Below are 18,594 nucleotides of genomic sequence, written 5' to 3'. Positions count from 1 at the left end.
TCCTGGATTCTAAAATGACTCAGAGAGGCAAGTGCTGGATGATGATTAAGGTGGAATTTCCACCTAGCCTGGCAGGGATGAGGCTTGGAAACTGACTTAAACTGAGTTTATTGAAAACAAAGAAATAGTGATTTGTTACACATCTGAGCTTGGAGGCTAAGCCTGATCACTACAAATTCTATGGAGAATTCTGTTGTCCTAGTTGTAATGTTATGGCACTGTAGTATTTGAGTATAAACATAACCCAAGAGGTGCATCTAAACCAAGACCAGAAGGATGAGGACCATGAACCAGGTGGTTTATTTTAGGCAAAGAGAGGAGCATTTTCAAAGTCCATGGGCTTGTCTTTCCCCAACTTGCTCTGGAACGAGCACAAATCTGGCATATAGTTGGTGCTAAATAAATGCTTAATGAATAAGCAGGCAAATGTTTTCTTTCTCCCTTTTAGCTCTCAGAACCTGTTATAATCTGACATGGATCATTTGCATCTTAGTGTGAATTTAAGTAAATTGCTATCACTCCCAGGTGTTTGCAGCTAAGCCTTATCTATACTAGTAGAATGGAAGCATATTCTTCAATTAAAGGGATTAAACAAACATTAGCAAATTAGTCTGGGGCAGCTGGTAACCCACACGTGTCCAAGGCTCTTGAAATGGGTACCAGTTAGTAATAATGCCAAGAGCTACTGTGCGTCTCTACTTGCGTCAGGTCCTAGAGAAGCACAATGTGGGAATTAGCTGCAGTTCTCACAGAAATGCTGCAAGGTAATTATTTTACTGGACAGATGGGGAAAATGAAGTTCAGAGATATCAAGAAACTGACTCCAAGGCTACTGGTTATCTTTCTTGGCCTTTTAAGTCTCCAGTGGGAGGATGGGGTACCTGGAGGGAAATGATTAACTACCATTTCCCAGGAAAATAACAGGTTCCCAGAACTAGTCTCCTTGCCTTTTCTTCCACATGTTGAATTTCTGAACAGTAGCAATTACATGGCCATGACAGACTCTTGCTTGTAAGAGACACATTAAGCTTTTCCTAGTTATTTGCAGCTGATTTTTTTCATCAATCATCTCAGAAGAAACACAGATAACTCTCTGCTTCGTTAGCTTTATCTGAAGCGTGGGGAAGTTTAGCAAGAGAATTGCATTATTTTGAATAATCAGCTTTCTACCCCAACATTTCCCCAAATATAAGAAAATACCTGGGTTAGAGTCCTGGGGGCCTGGCTGGCCCCCTTATTTATGTACCTGAAAGTCTGTTCTAGGTGGAGTCTGGGGATATTCACAGCAAATGTATAAGGTGTGAATTGAGGATTAATTACCAGCCCTGTTACTAGACTTATCACTGAATAGACGTGGAAATCCAGTTATAAATTATAATGGGATCTAACATATTCCCAATTCTCATAGCCCCTCAGGGACTTGAAGAGAGCATTTACCTGGGAGTTATTTATATTTATTGGTTCTTGTTTTCATAATACTCAATACTTCCAGTTTGTTATTTAAGGATTATAGATTTTTACGGAATCTTTGCTCTAACGTTTCCATGTTATCAGCTTATGGAAATGAGGAGCTTATTTTTTATGAGGGAGACAGAGGGGTTCTCCCTGCAAAGACATCTCTCAAAAAAGTTTATAAAAGGCTTACTTTTTGGTTTTAGAATACTTTGGCATTAGTGGAAAATTTAAGACCCTGACTTTTAAAAAAGTAACCTTTTCCCCCTCAAGTAGTAAAAGCAAACAAACAAAACAAATGGTGGATAATTTGGAAAATTTTAATTTGAACATTTAAATGAAAAAATTTGAAATACATATAATTACATTATTCCTTGAAGCATTAATATAATTGGCATATTTATATGTGCAGTGTTTTTTAAGCACTAAGCACTAGGCTGTTTTTGCATAGATTGACTTACTTAAGCCTTTCAGCCACCTCAGGAGATCACGAATATTATTATCCACATTTTCTAGATAAGAAACTGGCACAGAGAGGTTAAGCAATTTAAACAAGGCCACCCAGAGGGGGTAAGAGGTAGATAGGAGATTCAGACCCATCGTGTTCCAAAATAAATTCCAGATGGATTAAAGATTTTAAAAATTTTTAAAAAATAAATTTAAGAAATACACGTGAATCAACCCAAGCTGAGTTTGAATCCCAGCCTAGCTATGCACCGGCTTTGTGACATGACCAAGTTGTTTAACCTCTCTGAGTCTTTGCTTCTTAATCTGTAAAATGAAGATGAGACAGTTTTTAAGTCAGAGGTCTGTTAAAGGACTAAATGGAAAGTTTAGCACTGTGCTGGGCATATAGTAAGCTCTCAGTAATATTAGATACTGTTATAATATGTAGGGATAGAAAAAATTTTTCCAGAATTTCAGGGGATTTAGCAGTCCCCGTCTTCCATCCCAAAGACTGACTGTTAATAACCCACTCTGTTTAAATAACCAGATCCCAGGCTGGGCGCGGTGGCTCACGCCTGTAATCCTAGCACTCTGGGAGGCCGAGGCGGGTGGATCGCTTGAGGTCAGGAGTTCGAGACCAGCCTGAGCAAGAGCGAGACCCCGTCTCTACTAAAAAATAGAGAGAAATTATCTGGCCAACTAAAAGTATACATAGAAAATATTAGCTGGGCATGGTAGCACATGCCTGTAGTCCCAGCTACTCGGGAGACGGAGGCAGGAGGATTGCTTAAGTCCAGGAGTTTGAGGTTGCTGTGAACTAGGCTGACGCCACGGCACTCTAGCCTCTGCAACAGAGCGAGACTCTGTCTCAAAAGCCAAATAAAATAAAAAAATAACTGGATCCCCTCAACCTTCATCCTGTCTTGATAAGAGAGGTTTATTCTAACGGATATCTCATGAGGAGTTGCTCTGATTCTTGTATGTGGCTTGGGGTTAATTAAGCCAGCTTCAAGTTAAGTTCAGAAATGAAAATGTCTTACTTCCCCTCAGCTTACTTTTTTCTTTATTATAGAATCACAAATGAGAGGTTTGGAATATGAGTCTACATATTTAGAAGAAGCAGAAATCTGATTTCCATAACTTGTTTTTATCTCCAAGGAACAGAGCTGGTGGAATGGTTAAGCAGAGGCAGTGGGTGAATTCCATTCCAGAATCCCAGGTTACATTTAGCCCAAACCCCTCACCCAAATGAAGCCAGAGTTGTTCAAGATTCGCTATGAGGCTACTGACACTTCAACATTTTAAATTTGCTAGATATCCAGGATGGCAAATTTGCATGTGAACCCTGCTGTATGCTCAGCGTGTTCAGGTCTGAATGATGAAGTCAGACAACAGCATTTAATCACAAAGCATGGAACAATGTGTGAGAGATTAATGAAGCAGTTGGCGCTTCCAAAAACTGCTAGAGTGACGATTCCAGCAACTGTGAAGCACAGTACCCTAGGGTTCAAGAATGCCTTTGAGATGACTTATGATGGAAGGATCTCCTCATATGCTCACTCTCTATCTGCATATCTTCTGTGCTGAAATACCTGTTCAAATGCTTGTCTATTTTTTTCCTGTTGGATAGCTTGTTTTCTTACTATCCAGTTGTAAGTATGCTTCATATACTCTGGAGACAAGTCTACTGGTAGACACAGGTACTGTGAGTCTTTTCTGCAGCTTGCCATTCTTTCTTCTTAATGGTGGTTTTTAAAAGATCAAAATCTTAAAATTTTGATAAAGTTCAATTTATCAATTTTGAAAAAAACGTAACTTTGAGAAATGTACAGTTTGAAGAACAGGCTCTTCACCAATCTGTTGATAGCCTAAAAAAGTATTTGAGGAAGTAGAGAGTTATTGTTAAGAATAGAATAGTGTGAGAACAGCCTAAAATCTGCTGAATATTAGTGTGATGAGATATAAAAAAAAAATCCCTAAACAAATTGGGATAGATTGTCTTGAAAGTTGCTGTCAGTTCAAACATTTGATTGAGGAAATATATGTGGAGGGAAAACTACATATACATGTATGATATATAAATATGTTTCTATATAATATATAATATATATTTATAATTTATATTATACTATATAAATGTTATACACATATATTTATAGAATATATATTTTCATCTGCTTATTTTTAGTGTGGAATCATTCATTCCTATTTGCAATTATTTATATGAAAAATAATTCATTACTATCCTTAATTATTTTGATGGCTGAATTATCTCAGATTTGGCCATCAGGGGCCCCTTCCAACTGGCTCGTCTTGTATCCTCATGAAATGCTCCTATTTTTTTTTTTAGTATTTCCTTTCTTTCTAGCACAATATGTTCCAGCCTCATCTTGTACTTCCCTGGCCCCCTGAAATTGGCCATGTCCCCTAAGAACCCTGGTTCCTTTTCGTTTCCCTAGACTTTTAATCTCCAAATGCTAATAATCGTTACTTCTGAATAGTAGACTTTGGGATGATGATGTACTTTTTGTGCTTTTCTGTTTTGCTTGAAATTTTTTTTTTTAAAAAACAACGAGCACATATCTTTTTTTTTTCGTCCACAGAAGCCATGAAAATGTTAGGAAAAAACCAACAACTACTATCAACCAGATTGTTGTCAGGGTGGAAGTTCCACATGGTGCCCTTCCCTTTTTGTCAATTTCTCCTTCTCTATTGACTGCATTTTTAGGGATAGGGAGAAATAGGCTTTTGGGCTCACATCAAACTTTAATCTTAGGAACTCCAGACAGGAACTTTGAAGAGAAGTTGTGAGTAGACACACTGCAATCATGAAAACATGAGGTCTCAAAGTTAAATGAAAAGGTCTTATTGCCCCCTCTTCAGGGTTGAAGAAGGACATGGAACGCCTTCTTGAGAAAGGCTGTACGCACAGGCGACCTTTCAGCAGGTGGCAGGGAGAAAGTGGCTTCTTGGTGACTGAGGGCTTTGGTTCACTCTTTCACTGAAGTTCATAAAAGCAGGACACGCCACCACTTGTTTGGAGATTTGGACTGCAAGATAAAAAGCCTGGTTAAATTTGAATTTCAGATATACAACAAATACTTTTTTTTAGTATAAGTATGTCTCAAATATTGCCTGTGACATATTGTACTAAAGAGGTATGTGCTGTTTATCTGAAATTTGAATTTCACTAGATGTCCCATATTTTTACTTGGTAAATCAGGCGACTTTTAACACCACTGAGGGAAGGCTCGTTCAAAGGCTTCCTGGAGAAGGAGAGAGGCCTGTACAAAGATGTAGACATATGAATGTGTGTATGGAGAATAACAGGTAGTAGTGGTGTGCAGTTCTGGGGGGCTTTACCCCTTCTCCCATTTCCCTGCAAGGCCTCTGGAAGCTTTTGTCTCTTTGTCACCTGAAAAAGAGTTTAGATAACAAAAATTATAGCTACTACTCCTGGAATAATTGCTATGTGCAAAATATAGTTAGTTTACTAAAATCATTGCTATGATTTGTCCAAAGTTTTTCAGGTTGTGTAGAGTCAGAACTCAGACCCAGGTGGGTTTGGCTTCAAAGTCTATATGCTCAAATGATGCTGTAGGTTGCTCCTGAGCCCTAAGGAAGAATTGGGTATTTGGGGGAATTGGCTTGGAAGATCCTCCGTTGTAGTCAAGTTTTTGTTTGGTCCTCCTGAACTTCTGGGGCTAAACTTTGTGACATAGATGCCACCATATTTCTCAACCCTCTAAGTGATTCTGAACTGGAGCTGTTGCTCTGCTCAACCTGGCATGAAGCCAAGTGTTCTATTAGGTTCCAGTCCTGGCAAGATAGGGAATAAGGTTAGATTTGTCTTCTTGGTCTTGCAGACTTCAAGCAAGGCAGAGTTAAGAGTGGCAAGTCAGGATAGGGGGTTTCATTAGGAAAATGGGGAAATGGAAAGCAAGGGTTGAGGGTTGTTCACATGGTGGATAAAAGTGTAGACTTTGCAGTGAATATCCTGGGTCTGCTACTTCTAGCTGAATGACTTTGGGCAAGTTACTTGAAACCTCTGAGCCTGTGCTTCCTGATGAGAAGGATGGTTTAACACAAGTGCTGAAGGTGGTGGTTCTGATGGTTTAACAAAAAATGCTTGTAAATCCTTTATAGGCGCGATGTTCAATAAATGGTAGCTCCTCCACTGCCTCCTCTTCCTCATCTTTCTTATTACTATTAAGAAACTAGGAATACTGAGCTACCTTATCCTGGAACTCTGACTCTTGTATTGCTTGCTTTCTGTGTTTATTAAGTACTCGCTAAATTGTACCAGGTCCCGAGTAAAGAGGAAAAGGAGGAACTCAGATCTAGTGGGGAAAATGACAAAGAAATCAGACCATACAGAATGATTGATGGCACTGTAGGGACGGGCTCAGGGGCTGCGGGAGTCTAGAAAGGCAGTATTGGCAGCAATGAAAGCTAGTGAGAGCTAGCTTCAACTGGCTCAAGCCAAAAAAGTGACCAATTGGCTTCTTAATTGAGAGGTACAGAGGGAATCTGGCTCCATGAATTGCTGCCCTCCAGCAAGACTGGAGCTGGGTATCTGCACAACATCATCAATAGTCCGTCTCTACATCTCTCAGATCTGGTTGATTTCTTTTGTCTTATATTCACAGTAGTTCTTTCATCATCCCTCCCCTGCTGGTTTTTTTTTTTTTTTTGGAGATGGAGTCATCTTGCTCTGGTGCTCAGGTTGGAGTGCAGTGGTACGATCATGGGTCACTGCAGCCTCAATTTCCTGCCCTCAGCCTCCTGAGTAGCTGGGACTACAGGTATGAACCACCATGGCTGGCCTCTTGCTGGTTCTATTACCCTGTCTGTACTTTGTACATGGTCCCTTTGTTACGTCTCCTCAGTTAGCCTCAGTGAGTTAGCTGTGTCACGTGGGGACCTTGACTGGTACAACGGCATAAACGGCATATATAATTGGGGGATAGATGCAGTGGATCGGTCTCCCCAAACCCGGTATTTCTTTAGGTAGAGCCCTGCCTCATCTCTCCTCAGCATGCTGAAAGGCACTGTCACGTAATAGTTATTATACGTGCATCTTGCAGCATGTTGGCCAAAAGTCAGGGGGAGAAAGAGATGAATTGCAGGCTATTTGTCACCAACAGGCTATCCAATCAAGCCCTTTCATGATTTGTGATACAAAGTAGGCTTCAACAGGAAACATTTATTTTAGCTTCATCATTCCCTCCTCCTAATGATGTTTACTTTACAAAATGCTTTTCATAATTTCCTCTTTTTTTTTTTTTTTTTGCAATTGCATCCTCCTGTCAGCATCCTCTTTTGTGCCAGGAGCACAAACAGCTCAGAGATTCCAACTTTGTTGGAAGAAATATGACTCTATTAATTACCTTCTGAAATGAGACTTCTGAAATTCAGCCACAGCACTAGGTAAGAACCTGAGAAATATCACAGGAAGATGAACAAATGATTCTGTCCAATTATATACTAGAAAGTCAAGGTCAAGCCACCTAATAGCAACGTCCGGAGGTCACTGATTCCATCCATTCATCCTTCCCTTTGTCTACCTGTCTCTCATGTATTCATGCTCCTCCACCCTCTTACCATCTGCAAGGTCGTTGGCCTAATCCAACCCGGAAAGCAAGGCTGCCTGTTGATGCGGTCCATGCAGTCAGCCTTCCAGGACATACAGCAGGGTAGAAAAGAGCAAAGAGAAGATCTGGAGGGATAAACAGAGAATAAGTACAATACTTCCTCCTACTTCCACCATTCATTATTCATTCTATGAATATATTCATTAGTCAAGACCCAGCGTAAATGCCAGCTCACCAAGATTCCTCCCACCTGTGCCACTCACTGCCATCAGCTGGGATGACTTTTCCCATCTCCACATGTGCCTCATACTGTCTCAGGCTCTCTAGCTCTTCTCATGTTGTGCCTTATTCCTTGTCACAGTCAGTTCGGGCTGCTAGAACAGCACACCATGAATGGATGGCTTAGTCAACATTTATTTGTCACAGTTTTGGAGGCCGGGAAGCCCAAGATAAAGGTGCTGGCAGAGATGGTGTCTGGTGAGGGCAGACTGTTCCTGCTTTGCAGTTGGTCATCTTATTCTTGAACCTCTGCAGGGCTGAGAGAGAAATCAAATCTTCTTATAAGGGCACTAGTCCCATTCATGAGGCTTCCACCCTCATGAACTAATCACCTCCCAGAGGCTCCACCTCCTGATACCATCATCTTTGGGGTTAGAATTTCAACATAAAAATATTCAGTCTGTAATACTCCCCAATAATTTGTATGTGTGCATCTTAGGTTGAGTTCTCCAAAAGCAGACCTTGAAATGGAAATTTGTTTGTGGAGGTGACCTATTAGAAAGTGTTCCTGGAAGAACTGGTAGGGACGTGGAGAAGGGGGAAGGGAAGGGAGCCACAGTGGGGTGTGACTCGATGCTGCAGGGAACTTCTGGGATCAGGGCACATCTGGCTTCAGATGTGACCCAACCAGGGGCAAGGAGCAGACTACCTGACCTGGACTCCCACACAGGTCAGTGGTGAAGGACTCTAGTTCTCAGAGTTTCTAGGCAAAGTAGCCCACAGCAGCCTGTGGCTGGATGCCAACAAAGCAACACAAGTGCTGGCTGTTGAATGTAGAAGATCACTGGAATCCGATGTGAACTAAAGTGGTAAAGGAATTGAAAAGGATGGCATGAAGCCCTGATAGGTCTTCTATTACACACATCTTCTTTCCCTTCCTGGATAGTAGCTTCTCTAGGGTGAAGACTGGGGTCCTCTTTGTAACCCTGCACGCATCTTTGCAATAACAACATCTAGCAGCAGGGTCAGCCTCGTGGTGTGTGACCCACGCAGTTGCACAACATTCCGAAGGGCCCCATTCTTGGTTTAATACTCTGCCGCCATCATTTTGAAATTCTTAATATTGTAGTTATTGAACAAGGAGCTTGCATTTTTGTTTTGCACTGGGCCCCACAAATTATGTGGCCGGTCCTGCCTAGCACAGTGTCTGGCACAGAGTTAAGGCATCCAATATGTTTTGATTGAATGAAGGAATGAATGCCCAGCATTCACTAGGTGGCTAAAAAAATGTGAGTTCAATGGTATATCAGGAGGCACTGTCGCCTTAGGTCTTCAAGCTTGAAAATAAAGACGCTGGAGTTGGGTCTTGCCGTCCGACTCCCCACCTCCCCCCAGTCTTTCTACCTCTTTGGGGCCTTCATGAAGGGTGAGCTGGACTTGTTTATTTTGAGCTGCTATTTATTTTTCTCTTCCCGTGACATGGAAAATTCTTGGCATCAGGCAGCCTCAGGGCAACGCTATTTTTATTTTCCCAGAAGAATAATTAAATTTAGGCTTGGTTGCTTTTCTTCAGCAGAGAGGTTGTGGGCAACATGGAATGAACAGGCTGCTGCAGAGGGCTGGCTGGGATGGGGTTCCAGAGAGACGAGGCCTGCTGATCTGGGGTGCATTTACTGTGAATCCACGTGGGGAGGAGGGAGCGAAGGCTTTGCTGAAGTCAGTTCATCTGACCTCTCTGGTGTGTAGGGCAAGCACAAGCACGTCTTAGAATCCTAGAGCTGGCTGGAGCTATAGGAATGACCAGGCCACAGGTCACCAAACTGTAAGCTCACCGACCAAATCTGCCCCACGATTTGATTTTGTAAATAAAGTTTTATTGGAATACAGCCATGGCCATTCATTTGTGTATTGTCTATGGCTGCTTTGGGGATACAACAACAAAGTTGAGCCATTGTGACAGAGACCATATTACCCGTAAAGCTGAAAATATTTACTCTCTGGCATTTTATAGACAAAAGTTTGTCAACTACTGACCTGGAAGGAATCCTCAAAGTTTGTTATGGGGAACATTACTAATTCTGCAAGATGCTCTATACAAACAGGATGCTGTGGTCAAATCTATTTGGAAAACGTACAACTTTACTCTCTTGGAGCTTCACAAACCACGCCTCCCTATTTAGGAGATGCTGTTCATGCCCTGCCCGTGTCCTCTGCACACTCTGCATACTGTAAGCTCTTGTGGCTCTTGCCCTAAGTTCTTGTTCTGTTATTCGTTTTCTTTTCCTTCTGGCCCAGACAGTACATGTGGTGGCCTGAAGGGCAGGCTGGAAGTACCTGAGAGTCAATGGCTTTGAAAACTGATGTCAACCAATGATGGGACAGCAGTTGGAAGAAAATTCCGCAGCTTTCTTGCCTGCGAATTGGGACGACTCTGAAGCATGTTCTACACTGTCTCCCAGAGCTCATCAGTTGGGTTGAGCTCCAGGTGCCCACAGTGGTAAACCTGCTCATTAATGAACCCTGTATTGATTGACTTTACTTCCCCTGCTACAGTTGCCTGAAATCACCTCCCAAATAAACTAATTCTATGTTATTCTTGTCTTAGAGTATGCATCTGATGGAACCCAAACTAAGATACATTCTAATTAAAGGCTCTGAGAAGTCCTGCAATAAAAAATACAGATGGTCCCTGACTTATAATCATTTGACTTACGATTTTTGACTTTATGATGGTGCAAAAGCGATAAACATTCAGTAGAAACCATCCTTTGAGTATCCATACAACCATTCTGTTTTTCACTTTAAGTATAGTATTCAATAAATTACATGAGATATTCAACACTTTATTATGGAATAGGCTTTGTGTTAGATGATTTTACCCAACTTCAAAATAACGTAAGTGTTCTGAGCACATTTAAGGTAGGCTAGGCTAAGCCATGATGTTTGATAACTTAGATGTATAAGTGCATTTTCAACTTAATGATATTTTCAATTTATAATGGGTTCATCAGGGTGTAACCCCATCATAAGTTGAGAGTCACCTGTACATTATCTTTTTAATGTGACCCTTGAGACTTTTTCTGTCCTGGCCTCTACCCAATTTCTTTGCCTAATTTCTCACATCTTCCCCAAACCTTTGCCTTATGCTGCATTTGGATAATATCAAACTGTTTTTCAGTTTATTAAAATCGTCCTGCTCTTGATGATGTTATTCTCTTTCCTCACTGCCTTGACAACTCTTACTCATCTTTCAGGCATTAGATAAAATATCATCTGGGAAATCATCCAAAAACACCCCAAACCAGTGTAGGGTGTTCCTGCTCAGGGTTTCCTTGCTTTCTCTCTTACGGCACTTACTGAAAAGTGTAACTTGCATTTTCTATAAACTGGAAATTATCTAGTTCAGGAAGTGCCTCAATACCTCTAGGCAGCTCAGGAAGAACAAGGACCATGTCTCTCTCCCTCACTGTATTCTGGAACCCAGGAGAAGCGCTTCATACTGACCTACTGACCATGTGGATGGAAGGTTGAATGCTTCATGTAATCTTCGTATTGTAGTAGAGTACCACTCAGCTCCTGGACCAGTTCCTGGGCCAACCTTTAGTCAGGCTCCTTTGAGCCCTCTTCTCTACTAGACCTTGTCCTTGGGCTGTCAAGCCCAGTTTAGTGTGAATGCCCCGCCCTTGATATCCAATCAAATTTCTCATCTCCTCAAGCCTTGATACCTAACCCAATTCCTCTTAGTAATTTTTCCTCCACTGCCTCATGCTACCCATTGGCTATAAATCCCCACCTGCCCCTGTTGTATTTAGAGTTGATTTCAATCTCTCTCCGCTGTTGTAATAATCTTGAATAAAGTCTTCCTTGTCTGTTTAACTTGGAGTTGAGCTCAGTTCTACACTGAAATCTCTCTCTGCTACTACAGTGACTCAAACAAAATCGGTCTTGCTATTTTTAATAAATGTCTGGTGCAATTTCTCTTTAACAGGGGGTCTGCTCTTTTGTGTTTGAAACTCAGCCCAGGCCCACGAGGAATGGAGATTCTTGGACAGCCTCGAGCTGCACCCCTAAACCCTACCTTGTGAGCACTCTAACTGCGGTGATTCAGTGGGAGGGAGACTTGACAGATACATGTTTCCTGTCTCATTTCCCACCATTCTTCTCCCCTCCTGAGTCAAGCTGGCTATGAGCCCTCCTAAGCACACAGAGATGAGTCAGAATCTCAGTTTTTGGGCTGAGATTCTCCAAGAACAGCTAATATGATTTCTACGATGATATGCTTTTCAGAGCTTTTGCATCATCCCCAAATCAGCTCAGGACAGTTAAAATAAAGATCAGAGCCAATGTCATAGAAGTTTGTTTTGTGTATGGTCTCAGGGTACAGACAAAAGCCTCATCACTGGTCTCTAGTTTAATTTCAAAAGGGTTCCAAAAGTTAAGAAACCCCAGTTCCCTCCCAGATGATCACTCCAGAGATTAGAAGAAGTGATTTCCATTCTTCACTTCTCCTCCCATCCTGGTTTTAGAGAAGGAGCTGGGTGGAGGGAAATCTAGCCAGGACAGCTCATGAGCAATGAGCCACATTACTATGCAATTTAAAGTCTTTGCTATTCCACACAGGCTTTTCAGGGAGAATCAAAACCTTTCCTTGAAGACCAAAGTGTCAGAGAAATCGAAGATCATTTAGAAACCTCCTTGTGGTTCTCCTTTTCCCACCTTTAATTTCATCATTGATTTTCGTTAAGCCCTTCAGAGGCCCCGACAGTACCTACAGCTCTCACTCCTTCAAAGAGCGAGACTGTGAGAAAGCAGCTAGTTTCAAGTGTTTACAGACCATTGCAGATGCTGCAGCCTTACACCCGAGTAAGCCTTTGTCTTGCTCCTTAGTCCTCCACCTCTCCGGATGAGAGATCCAGGGATCTCCCAGGATCAACCTGTCCCCACTGTGGGCTGTAAATCTGTTTGAGGTCAAAGTATACCCTTAGTGTAAAAGGACAAGAAACTGGACTGAGAAACAGATGTGGCTAGTAAAGTTACTTTGACCATAAAAAGAAATCATTGAATTTTGGAATGGCTTTATCTTATAAATAAAAACATGCTTTGACAAATTGGCTGGGCTAGCTGAGTTCAAAAATCAGTAAGAAACAGAAGGGTCCTTGAGAGCTCATGTGGTTCTTTCCTGAGATATTCATAGCTGGCAGGTGGTTCTGGGTTCTTAGCTTCTCTGTCCTGGTGGATTTCCCACTCTGTGTGGACTTCACTGACCCCTAAGCTATAGGGATGCTTTATTCTCAGTGTCTTTGACCTTGAGAATATTCTGTGTCTTTGATATTAAGAATATTCTAGACAAGAAAACTCCTTGTTTGCTAGTTCTGAGCTAACCTGGAGTGAATGAAATCTTAAACCAAGTCCACATCTTCCCTTCCACCAATTCTGAAAACTAGCACAGTCTTTGTGATCAGACTTAGCTCACTCATCTACCGCTAGAGCACATCTGGGTTTTCTTTTTTCAGCGTGAAATTAACCTGCATCTGAGCAAACATGTTAATATTCCCCTTTCCACTCCTTCTATTTGAGAAGGACTTATTCATTTATTCACTTATTTGTCCATTCAATATTCATCAAGCACCTACTAGATGCAGGTGCTGTTCTAGGTGCTGAAGCTACTATATGTAAGACAGTTAGGCCTCTTGTTTTTAAAGATCTTACAGGGCAATGGATGGCCACATGAATTGTTTGACCTATGTGGCACCTTCAAAACATATATAAAGCATATCTTCATGTTCCTAATCTAAAAAGAATTAAAAATTTGTCAACTTCCCCCTCCCCCCCGTTCTCCCCAAAGGATATTACTTGCTGACGTCTAGCTGTCTGTATACTAAGCTTATGCCACAGACTGCCAAGGTCAAAAGGTAGAAGATACTGATGTTTAAGTGTTTAGAAGTTGTCCATATACACTTTGGCATCTTGTTATAATTTTCTTTTAAAAAATCTTGATTTGTACTAAAGAATATCAGAACGGGAAGGGATTTTAGGGAACATCTGGTCATAGAACCCCTTTTTACTAAGTAAGAATCTAAGAGCCAGGGAAGAGGAACGAGGCACAGAGCTGGGAGTAAAAGACATTTCTGACTGTTGTGTCAGCATTTCCACTGTGCTACCTGCCATGTGCCAAAGTCTGGAAGGTGCTTTCTTCCTCCCAGGGGCTCTGCTGCCCTCCTTTCCCTTCTTCCATGGTCTTCCCACCATTTGCATTTTCTTTAAGGAAAACTATGGGATGCAGGTCACCCTGATTTAAACAGTCCATTGCCTTCCTCCACAGGAATAATTCCCTGGAAAATGAAACTAAACGACACAGAGAGGGGAGAGAAACCAAGTTACATTGTTATTGAATTAAAAAAAAAAAAAAAAAAAAGCTCTTCTTGATTCCTTTGGGCTCTGGGCATGTGAAAGGCTGCAGCCACTTCCTCTTCCTCCAGTTCGTTTTAGAGAATAATTTGTTGTAATAGGCGTAAACTGTAAAAATGGAGAGACTCTCTTTTGTAGTTTTATATCCACCCATGGTATCACAGAAAAAAGCTAGACTGTGTTGCAACAAGCTGGGCTGCAACTCTGGGTTTCATCTGCCACTTATTGCTCAGAGACCCTGGGTGAGCTACTAAATGTCATTTTCTTTTCTAAAATAGAGAAATATCAATCTTCTTACGATGCGTAGGGAATTGAGTGAAAGACCATATGGCAGTACTTGAGTGTAGTAGATGTTCTATAAGGGGCAGCTATTAATAAAAATGATAATAACAATTTGTCTAGAATTAGACAAGTTAGAATAGACATCAGACATGTGCATATGTCTACTTCATATTCCTGAAATGCTTATATGCCTCTTGAAGTCTCACAGCAACCCTTTAAAGAAAACAGGTCCTTTTCTGATCCCAAATTTATATTTGAAAAGCAAAACAAAACAAAACAAGGCTCACTCAGAAAAGGTGGAGGACTTTCCCAGAGCCACACAGCTCATGGTGGCAGATTTGGGACCAGAATCCACGTCTTCTCTCTCTGTCTGGCCCACCTCTCTAGGTCAGCAATTTCTCTAGGGACATAGATCTCCCAACCACATGCTCTGAATACTCACACCAAGTGGGGAAAATAAAGACCACAAATAGCCTCTAGTTAGTAATAATTCATGTTCTGTTACCACATGGGTTAACAGGAACACATGGTATTCCTCAAGTGTGCAGGAATAGAAAACATGCCCCAAATTCCACCTTATGTCATGGTACCTTCTGAATTGGATTATTTAAAAATTGTACCCCCTAAAAGATCAAAGAGAAACCTGAATCCATGTGTCTGGATTAAAATGAGAGAAAAGGAGACTTGCACAGCAAATCTCTCAGGCTTGAATTCCTTGGGTCACTCTCTTTGTCTGTCAATGTGTTGGAACCATCTTTGCTGTATTCAGCAAACTCATGTCCCCAAGAGCTCTTCTTGGTTCTACCACTGCAGAAGGTCAGCTGATGAACGGGACTGCTGTTCGTTTTCTTCCAGCCCTCTCCCCCATTCTTACAAAGGACTATTTAAAGCATAAATCCTGATCTCATAGTTGGACCCATTTTTAGATGTTAAAATAAAGAAAATTAGGGGTTCTAGGATTGGGTATGTTTCTGTCATGCTCTCCAAATTGCAAGGGTGCCACAGCTCTTGTATAGGAATATCTTGGCTATATTTAATCATAGGAAAACTTCCCAGGGAGGCTCAGGTTAGCTTCTTTTATACAGTGACAATGCACAAAGGTTTTACTTGGAGTAACAAATGGAATTATTCCATCAAGACACTTTTGCTGAGCCCATTTTTGAGAAGCAAATAACATTGCCCTTCTAGTCCAAAGTTATGGATTTTGTGCTAGAGATTCTTATAATTTCCTCTATCAATCATTTCCTCCCCAGTTCCTCCTTTTCTTCTTTGAGAACCTGGCCACATATCCTGCAAAGAGTCAGCTCCCATAGTCCCGCTGAGTGGGCATGTGATTTTCCTGCTTGACCACAGACAACTGGATTAGGAGTAGTCCCTACTCAAACTCAGCCAGTCAGCTTCTCTCTCCTGGGGGCTGGAGTTGGGGCTTCTGAGATGCTATGGCATATCTGTTGAGCATTTAAAGAGAGAAGTAAAGTCAGCAATGGGGATATGGTGTTTGGCTCTTGTGCCAAGAAGCAGAAAGAGCTGGTAGGAGTGAGAGATAGAAAGAGAGATAGAGGGAGAAAAAGAGAATGCAGAATGATGACCACAAGCAGAGAGAAGCAGAGATAAGAAACCAATGCATTTGAGAGTGACTAAGAGAGAAACCATAGTTTTGCCTTCTATTGCTATTTCTAGTATTTTGTGGACATTCATTGCATTCTCTGCCTTTTCACTTCATTATATGCCCCTGTAACTTATTGATAAATATTAATAGAACTCTTCCCTTTTTCCTTTGTATATGTTTTCATGTATATATATATGTGTGTGTAATTGGAGTGATTTTTTTCTCTTGCAACCAAGGGATCTCAAGATGGATTTGCATCACAATCTCACTGGTGATGTTAAGTAACAGTTTCAACATGGCACCTGGGTTTTAAGAGTAGAGCTCATGGTCCTGGGACTGGAACCAAGAAGTGGAACTCCTATGATCTGGTGTCTTAGCATCATGCTCATTGATTTATCTGTCACTGATGCTTCAACACGTACATGTGCTTTTGTTCTGTTTGCAATCTTTGCATCAGGCTAAAAGAGATTCTATAATTGATATCCCCCTCAGAGGAGCGTGACTTTCCATCTGGGTTGGATTTTCAAAAAATTCTTACTGGGAGTCCAGAGGGTTGGAAGGGCTCCAAGATTCTTCATCATACCAATGGCCAGGCTCTCATATTTCCTCCTCTGAAAGGTGTGAATTTGACCTTCTAATTGGCCACCAAGGTTGCCATATTCAGCTACTTGAGGCTGAAACACAAAGGACTTTGAGGGAGAACAGCCCACAGAGTTCTATTTGAGGAATGCCAAATGGTTCTCCAGGGCCCAGCTGGTACTGCTATCTCTTCTTACACAGTGCCTGAAATGTCCACAGCTATTTTTGTTGAGTTATAATATTATTGCTCACAATGAAACCTAATATTAAAACAAAATTAACAATGCCTTCAGGGAGGGCAGAAAACTCTCAAACCTGCTAGTTGTGTGACTTTGGGAAAATAAAAACCTCTGTGTTTCAGTTTCTTCATCTGTGAGATGGTCATAATAATGATACCTCTTTCACAGGGTTGTTATGGGCGGTTAAATGAGTTACAGTCTGTGAAGCTCCTAGAACAGTGCCTGGCACATAGTATGAGCCCTGTGTTTGTCCCAAAAAAAAGGAGAAAAGAAACTTTGCTCTTTTTTCTCACTCAATTCTAAACAAAAACAGCTCAAAGCAGAAAGACTTTGAAAGCTGGATATAAAATAAATTTTCTTTAATTTTTTTCTCCTTCTTGTGTTAGATAATTGAGTCTGAATGCTCCTATTCAACATACTTGCCTCCTGTTAAAACAGTGAGAGAGGGTAAAGTCTGGAGCTTTCCCTCACATGGTCTGTAAACTCTTGGATTTAGAATGCCTGAAGTTTGGGAAGTGGGGAGGGCCAAGGAGATGGGTTTTGGTGGATTTGGAACATGACAGGATGAGGTAATGCTTCATCGGACCAAGAGTGAAAAACCCTCCTGAAAGAGTTTTCTTAATATATATATATGAGGCTTACTCTCTTGGGCTGGGAAGACAATGGGAGATGAGAAAGGGCCTTGGGAAGTTATGATGATTTTACAATGAATAAAAGTCTTTTCTTGCTGAACCAACAAGATTTATTTCTTCCTTAAGCAACATGTCCATATCAGTCTGTCCGGGCTGCTCCACATGGGCCTCCTGCAGGACTGAAGCTGAGGGAGCAGCCTCCATGGGGCGTGTTGCCAGTTATCATATCCCAGGGAAACAGAGTAGTGGTTTGATGCAGGCTCTCAAAGTTTCCACCCAGAATTGACACTTGTCACTTCAGCTCAAATGTTAGCAGCCAAAGGATGGACACTCTCAACTGAAAAGAAGCATAGTCCCACTATGTGTTTGACAGGAGAGTAGAAATGTTTGGTGAACAGCATGAATACTCTCACATTTACATACATGTTTTGCCAGCCATAAACTCCTGGAAGATAAGGACTGGGACTCGTTCCTCCTTGCCTTTCTCTTGGCATCAGCCTGTAGCAGAGGTGCAATGCATGTTAGGTGACTGACTACCTGACTGTAGAGCTTAGCACAGGACTGGAGCAAAATGGGAGTGAGAGCTGGAAAACATGGTCTTCTCTTTCCACTCCCCTTTTGGTACCTCTGTTCTTCCTTTGTATCAGAATTCTGGCTCTGCCATTGATTACCTGGATGATCCTGGACCATCATTTAGCCACTCTAAACCTCAGTTCCTGCAGCTGGAAAATGGGGACATCATACCTCCCTTGAGTAAGGGAGTAAGATGGCACCTGTGACAGCCAGTGGTCAATTTAGGCTGTGGCTCTGACTATTGCCCAGTGTCCTTTCTGGGGGCCCTTGGTGTCCATCCCCATGCCTGCTGTCCTCAGGCAAGACCTTACATTAATAAAAGTCTCTGTGAGAGTCTGTCTCAAAAGTCCAGGAATTGTGTGTATGTGTGTGAGAGATTGATTTAAGCTTGGGAATACAGAAGGTGGTCACGGGGAGTGTGGTTCTTTGGATATGACCACTTTTAGATCAGAATCTCAGGGAGTTAGGGGTTAAGCCATGGTCAGAGATTACAAAGATATTGGGTTTTATTTTTTGTCAAGTCAGATTTATTCAGGTATAATTGACATACAGTAAAATTC

The 18,594-nt window shown here is 41.6% G+C and overlaps 1 protein-coding gene across 1 annotated transcript in view; it reads right to left on the bottom strand.

Annotated features, from left to right (window-relative positions):
• The window catches only part of SNTN (sentan, cilia apical structure protein), a 55,231-nt gene that overhangs the window by 24,078 nt on the left and 12,559 nt on the right, over positions 1-18,594 (bottom strand). The gene's annotated exons all lie outside the window — the stretch shown is intronic.

The sequence above is a fragment of the Eulemur rufifrons genome, chromosome 7 (genome assembly GCF_041146395.1).
Source record: "Eulemur rufifrons isolate Redbay chromosome 7, OSU_ERuf_1, whole genome shotgun sequence".
Taxonomy (NCBI): Eukaryota; Metazoa; Chordata; class Mammalia; order Primates; family Lemuridae; genus Eulemur; species Eulemur rufifrons.
The sequence above is the reverse complement of the archived record's forward strand: the minus strand, read 5'-3'. Positions and strand labels throughout refer to the sequence as shown.